The following is a 7099-nucleotide window of genomic DNA, read 5'->3' on the forward strand; positions in this document are numbered from 1 at the left end:
TATGAAATTATTTTTATATACTACCCATTGAAAATGTAAAGTTATCTATCTGTTTTAGAACTTTCAAACTGACAAAAGAAGTCTCATAGGGTCATAGTAACAAAAGCAGCATGATAACAGCATTAAAAATTTAATTACCTGGGCGGGTGGGGTAGCTGCCTTATAGAAGCAGGGGGAGAGGGAGGAGATGGGGGTTTTGGGGAAACTGGGAAGGGGAATAACATTTGAAATATACATAAATAAAATAACCAACCTGGAAAAAAAGATAATTTGTGTATGTTCACACACACACAGAGAAAGAGAGAGACAGAGAGAGAGAGAGAGAGAGAGAGAGAGAGGGAGAGGAGGGAGGGAGGGAGAGACGGAGAGACTGAGAGACAGAAAGAGAGAGAGGAGCTCATTAATTACAAAGTTGTGCGAAGTCTAATTATTCTTACACTAAAAATGTTTTTCTTATTCTATATTCCTTATATTTTCATGCATCATTTGAAGTCAGCTCGTCAACCTGTCTAAAATCTTTACTAGAAGTTTGACTAAAATTACATTGCTGACTTAGATTAATTGAAGGAAGTTAATATTTGAATTGTACAAGGTTATCCATTTCATTTTCCTGGTGAAATTCTCCATTATTTTGAATCTTCTTTAATTTGAGCAGCGTTTACTTATTTTATTGTCTGAATCATGCCTATATTTGACTAAGTCTATGAGTACTGAATGTTTCAAGTGCAATTATTAATGAATTTGAACTGAAAAATATGGCTAATTTTTTATATAATTGATGATCTCTTTTCTTCCATTTTTAATTCAATTCAGTCATTTAGCTCTTACTCTAAATATAAGTCCCCTCATATTCAGAATATTGCTGCAACCTAATATATTTTGTAGTAACACAGAAACACGCCACTGCAAACTGTGGAACTCCACATTACTTTTCTCTTTTGTGCGATTTCTGGCCATACTTTCAAAGTCACACAATTGCTGCTATGCTTGCAAAATGGAGGGTGGGATGGGGGTGATTTACTCTGCAGTTGTCTGTTTCCCACCAAAATGCATAATATATTGCCTTAACTGATATTCCAGCAACCTAGGGGAGTCCAAGCAATTTCCTCAGGATATCGAAGCCTACAGGAATTACTCCATTAGCGAACTCAAATTATCAAGTGTTTCAAAGGTCAAATCCAGGAACATCTCTGCTATCCCACAAGTGCTATTGTGAAAGAGTTCAATAAATCATTCACTTTACTTTTATTCTTTAATTTTCATTGTTAATGGGACTTTATGTAAACATATTATATTTGTGGACATCCTAGCCAGAAGTTGTTCACATAGATCATTGACAGCTGAATCCCTGTAATTAGAGAAGTATCTGTGATGGAATGTGAAGCAATTCCCTGCGGAGCAAATCAATTATCATCTGTCTGTAGCTTGAGCTTAAATCGGTTTATTTGTTTAAGGCTCCAGGTTGAGAAAGATGGGCTCATTAGGACAATCGCAAAATGAACGGAGGCAGCAGATTCTATTAAAAAAAGAAATGCTTGCAAATCTCACTCTGTATTAATGAAAATATTTTCACTTTGACAGCTCAGTTCAAGCAGAAAATTATTATCTTTTAGACAAAGAAGAAATAAATGTTAGTGTACATACACATCTGTTTTGAATAATTCCCTGTAGTATGCTCTGTGGCTTTATAATAACAGGCTTTGCCATCCAGGACAACACTTCTTTCTCAGCTCTTTAACAGTTAGGAGACAAATAAATACAACTTTGACCAATATTACTGAAGATTAACATAATCCAAGAGCATCACATGTGTACAATTTTTTTTCCACACAACCATCCTTCTGTCACAAACTATGGCTGTGTAGTTTTGACTATGAATTCCAAAATATTCATAGGTCGACATTATGTAATGCAGATGTTATGTTTATAGTCACCAACTGGGGGCTGGGTGTTGCCACTAAGTGCCATGATAATTCAAGAGACACTTGGAAAGACTTCAGTAGAATGAAAGATATGTTGCTGCAAAACTGTGTGGAGTCTTTAGCCAGGTTAGAAAATATTTTCTCCTTTGGGATTATGTTTTCTTTGGAGGTAATGAAACAAAGAAACTTCCTTCCAAATGAAGGAAGCAGAACATTTTAATCTCATATGTTGCCTTATCTAAAACTCCTCCAAACTCCCATCGAGAACTAACAAATTACATACTTAAGCTGTTCATGGAATCTCACTGAACAGCAGACTTCCGCTGTGCTGGGAAATCTCCAGCTGACTGTTGTTCAAGGAAGTCCTAAAGGCAGAAACAATTGGACTCTTGAGACTCTACTAAGGAAGGAAAACAAAGAGAACATCCTAGAGCAGAAAACATGGTTAATTGTGTAGAGCATGTGTTGTGGTTGGAGGCCCTTGTTTTGGATGTTGGGTGATTACTCAGTGGTTATGGGAGAAATGAAAGTTCTGCTTCATTTATCCAGTCACTGAAACTTTGTTCCAAATTTTAACCCGTCATGAAACTTTGAAACGTTATATAAATTCTCTGTGTATCAATATGTATAATTTTTAAATTTTTCCTTTTATTGGAAATAGATTATTTTCTCACATAATATAGTTTGATTATGGTTCCCCTCCCTCTACTCCTCTCAGTTCCTTTTCTCTCACCCTCCCATCCAGCCTATTCCCTTGCAGTTTCTCATTAGAAGAGAACGTATTTTAAGAGATAACAACAGCGCATTACAAAGTAAACTATAAGATAAAACAAAAGGCATCATATAGAAATTGGACAGGGCGAACAAAAGAGCCCAAGGAAGGGTACAAGAATATGGGGTCTCCTCTTTGGAGAAGGGGAGGGGAGAGTGGGAAAAGGGGTTGGAAAGAGCTGTGACCAGGATGTAAAGTGAATAAATAAGTTAATTAAAAAATAAAAAATAGAGATCAACTTGTTGATACACTTAGGAATCCCATAATTACACTATGATGGAGAGAGAGAGAGAGAGAGAGAGAGAGAGAAAGAGAGAGAGAGAGAGAGAGAGAGAGAGAGAGAGAGAGAGAGAGAGAGAGAGAGAGAGAACCTGATACCTGATGCAGACTGGTACAAGGTCCTGTGCATACTGCTTCAGTTTCTGTGAATTCCTATGAGCTTTGCATATGTTGATGTAGAGGGTCTTGTTCTCCTGGTGTCCCACATCCCTTCTGGCTCTCACACTACTTCCTCTTCCTCTTCTATAGGGTTTGCTGAGGTCTGAGGGGAGGGATTTCATGGAGATATCAAATTTACAGGTGAGTGATCCAACTTCTTTTCTGTATACTGCACTTGGTGTGGGTCTCTGTATTTATTTCTATCTTCTGCAAAAGGAAGCTTCTCTGATGAAGGCATATGAGCAAGGCTGATCGTATTTGTATTCTGGGGTCTGGAATTCTTCACATTGGACGTCTGTTTGCAGATTTCATGCTTTTTTATTTTATTTTTATCAGTTAAATGATAGGATACAGCATCCTTGGGGTATATGCCAAAGAGTGTATTCATAGTATTGAGGTAGATCTATTCTTATCTCCCTGAGGAACTGTCATACCGATTTCTATAGTGACTGTACAAGGTTACATTCCAACCAGCAATAGATGAATATTTCCCTTGCTCTACATTCTCTCAAGCACAGTCTGTCACTTGTTTTATTGATTTTTACCCATTCTGATGGGGGTAGGATAGAAATGTTAAGGTGTAAAATGCTAATATTAACTTGATAGGGTTTTATGGGTAAAGTTAATAGTATTAACATTGGTGGTAGACAGTGGGTGTCATATGAACATGACTTTATTGATAACAAACTTTGATGCTACTGAGCCTCTATTAGGTTCTTGAAAATTAGGAGAGAATGAGAGAGAAAAAATTTTGTAGATTTTCATCAAAATTGAGCAAATGAAATATATCCCCTCCTGGTATAGCTAGTATAATATAGACTAATGAATTAAAAGGGACGTATTTAATATTGATTTAATATTTTAACATTCTAAAATATAAATATTAACTATCACTCAGAAAATTTATTAGGCACAGGAAGTCTACTACATGTCTATAGCAGATTTACTATTAGAATCACAAAGGTTTTGGTTACAGACAGGGAAATATACCATATGAGCATGACAGAAAATGATTTGTGCATAAATTACAGCTTAATAACCTAAAGTTATTGTGTTGTCTCATTGACCATATGGTCTTGGTCAAGTTGACTGTGTACAAAGCATTTCAATTAAGATAAATGTCAAGTACTCAGTAATAATAAATATGGTATTAAATAATTGAGGCAAGTTAATTTATGTGCTTTTATTTTTTATTTCCTTTTGCTTTTATCAGAAAATATGTTTCTTCCATTTAAATTATTATTAATATGGAAATTTATTTGGGGGGCTTGGAAAGCATAATATCTATATTTTGTCACTATAAAAAACTTGGTAGAGACTGATTATAAAGAGAAGTCTATATAGCACATAGTTTGGGGGGATTGTAAATCCAAGTGTCATGGTATAGCATCACAATGAACTATTGTGATGGCTAGCATTATTTGTCAACGTAATATAATATCAAATCACTCAGGAAGAGAATCCCAATGATAAATGTCTACATTGGATTGTTCCATGGGCATGTCTTTGGGTGATTATCTTAAGTTAATTGATGTGGAAAGAACTAGTCCATTTTGAGAAAAGCATTCCTTAGGGAGAGAGTCGTCACCTAAATGGCAATGAGGAAATTGAGCTAAAGACAAGCAAGGGATCAAGAAAAGATCTGTGAATTCATGACTGTGGCTGTGATGTGAGCAGCTGTTTCAATCCATTTATTTGTAATATCTAGGAATTGGGAAAAACCTAGAAGTCCCATATAAGCAAAGAATAGATATAGGAAATGTGATATGTTTGCAAAGTGGAGCTCAGCTGTTAAAAACAAAATAACCTCTTGAAATTTGCAGGCAAATGGATCATGCTAGAAGAAATCATCTTGAAAGAGGTAACCCAGACCCAGAAAGACATGGTTTGTACTCACTTATATGTACATATTAGCTGTAGAGAGAAGGCTACAATCCACATAAACACAGAGAGGCTAAGGAATGGGAAGGACTCATTGGGAGACACATGGACTTCTCTAGGAAGAGGAAAAGGTAGTATTTTTATACCTTTTTTGGGGGTGAATGGGGTTGAGAACAGGAGAGAGCAGGTGTGGGAGGATGATGGGAGAAAGTACTGGGAAAGAAAACTAGAATGGGGAGGGGAGCATTTGGGCATGAGATAGAATGGGCAATGATAAAATCACAGTTGAAACTCCTAGTCATGGGGGATATAGAGTCTGAACAAGCCATCTTCTACAACCAGAACAGTTTTCCAGTGGAGTAATTGGATTGGCAAAAATGCCACAAAACCTTAGATGTGCTAAGGTAAAAGTTGCACAGAACTTGTGGTAGTGGCCAATTACGGGTCCAACTGGTCCATGAGAGGTATCCCACCCCTGACTCTACTTCAGGTGCCAGGAACTAGAGGTTGGATAACATATAGGTCTTGGATCGAACCAAACATGACTGGCAATAAAAATAAATAAATAAATTCAATAAAATCATTCCTAATGATACTGTTATAGATGTAGACAGTAGTCCAGCATAATCATCATCAGAGAAGCTTCATCCAGCAACTTATGGGAACAGAGGCAGAGAGTCACAAACAAACATTAGGTGGAGGTTGAAGGAAGGATTGTAGGAGGCCAGGGTGCCACGAAAAGTCCCTTCAGAATGAATTAACTGGAGCTCATACGGGCCCACAGAGACTGAATCAGAGAGCCTGTAGGTGTCTAATGTAGGTCCCATGCACATATGTTTGTGTAGTTTGGTGTTTTTGTGGGATATTTAATAGTGAGAATGACAGATGTCTCTGAATCTTTTGCCTAATTTTGGGACCCTTTTTATTCTTTTACTGGTTTGCATTATCCCACCTTAAAATGGGACGATATACCTAGTATTATTGCAACTTGATATGCCTTGTTTGGTTGATATTCTTGGGACCCCTATGCTTTCTGAATAAAATGGAGGAGGATTGGATCTGGGGAAGAGGAAAACTGAGGGGAGACTGAGACTAGGGGAGGGAGGAAAATCTGAGGTAGGGATATAACATATGAGAGAATAAAAAATAAAGACTCCTGACCATACAGGCATTGAAGGTATGGCTGCTGTGTCACATGTGCCTCAGTAGGTGACAGAGAGGAGAGAGGCTACATCTACACTCAGTCTTCCAAATGCAAACATCTGAATGATTAGTAGCCAACCTGAGGAAAAAATTCAAGTCTGAGATGACCACCAGTCTGATGCTGGGGACAGAGACACATAGATAGGATGAAAGGACCATCAGTCTATTGTTGTACAGGCCCAGACTGGCTTCCAGAGTTGAGAGCAAGAGGAATGCTAGAAAGATCTCACCTGGGATCACAGGTCTTGACAAGAGTGAACCTGGGACAGACACCCATTCATATGGGGTGACTTGGGCTGGGTTAAGGAGCAAGCCACAGTCGGTGCCCTGAGGCCCAGACAGGGAGCTAGCCAGAAACCACTCTGGCAGTCTGGTGTTACACAAATCTGTGGAAGACTTGACAATGCTTGAGATGTCTCCTACCCAATGCCATAATGTATTATCAGGACGTAGTACTCCTGAGACAACCCCTGAGATGATCACAGAACCCAGAGACCCCTGGGCACCACCAAAAGCTGATGTAGAAAGTACTTAATAGTGATGCTGGGTTTTTACCTTACCTTTGACCATTTAGTTACTGGATAAAAGATACACATCCCCTTTATATTTAGAATAAGCCTTAGTCAGCACAAATGCTGAACAGATATCTTTTCTCCTGGTTCTTTTTTTTTTTTTTTTTTTTTTCGGAGCTGGGGATCGAACCCAGGGCCTTGCGCTTCCTAGGCAAGCGCTCTACCACTGAGCTAAATCCCCAACCCCCAGATATCTTTTCTCTATGCTGTTAGAATCTACTTTCCTATCAATAACTCTTACTTATGGTTTACTATCTTTCAGTTGGGCTGCTCTTTACTCCAATTGGCCAGCCCTCATGGCCACATTTTCA

The 7099-nt window shown here is 38.0% G+C and overlaps 1 non-coding gene across 1 annotated transcript; it reads left to right on the forward strand.

Annotated features, from left to right (window-relative positions):
- Window positions 1-6168: 6168 nt before the first annotated feature.
- Window positions 6169-6299, forward strand: LOC120100430 (small nucleolar RNA SNORA17). Its single transcript, XR_005500187.1, has one exon. It is a non-coding gene; the product is annotated as a small nucleolar RNA SNORA17 (small nucleolar RNA).
- Window positions 6300-7099: the final 800 nt, after the last annotated feature.

This window comes from Rattus norvegicus, chromosome 1, assembly GCF_036323735.1.
Source record: "Rattus norvegicus strain BN/NHsdMcwi chromosome 1, GRCr8, whole genome shotgun sequence".
NCBI lineage: Eukaryota > Metazoa > Chordata > Mammalia > Rodentia > Muridae > Rattus > Rattus norvegicus.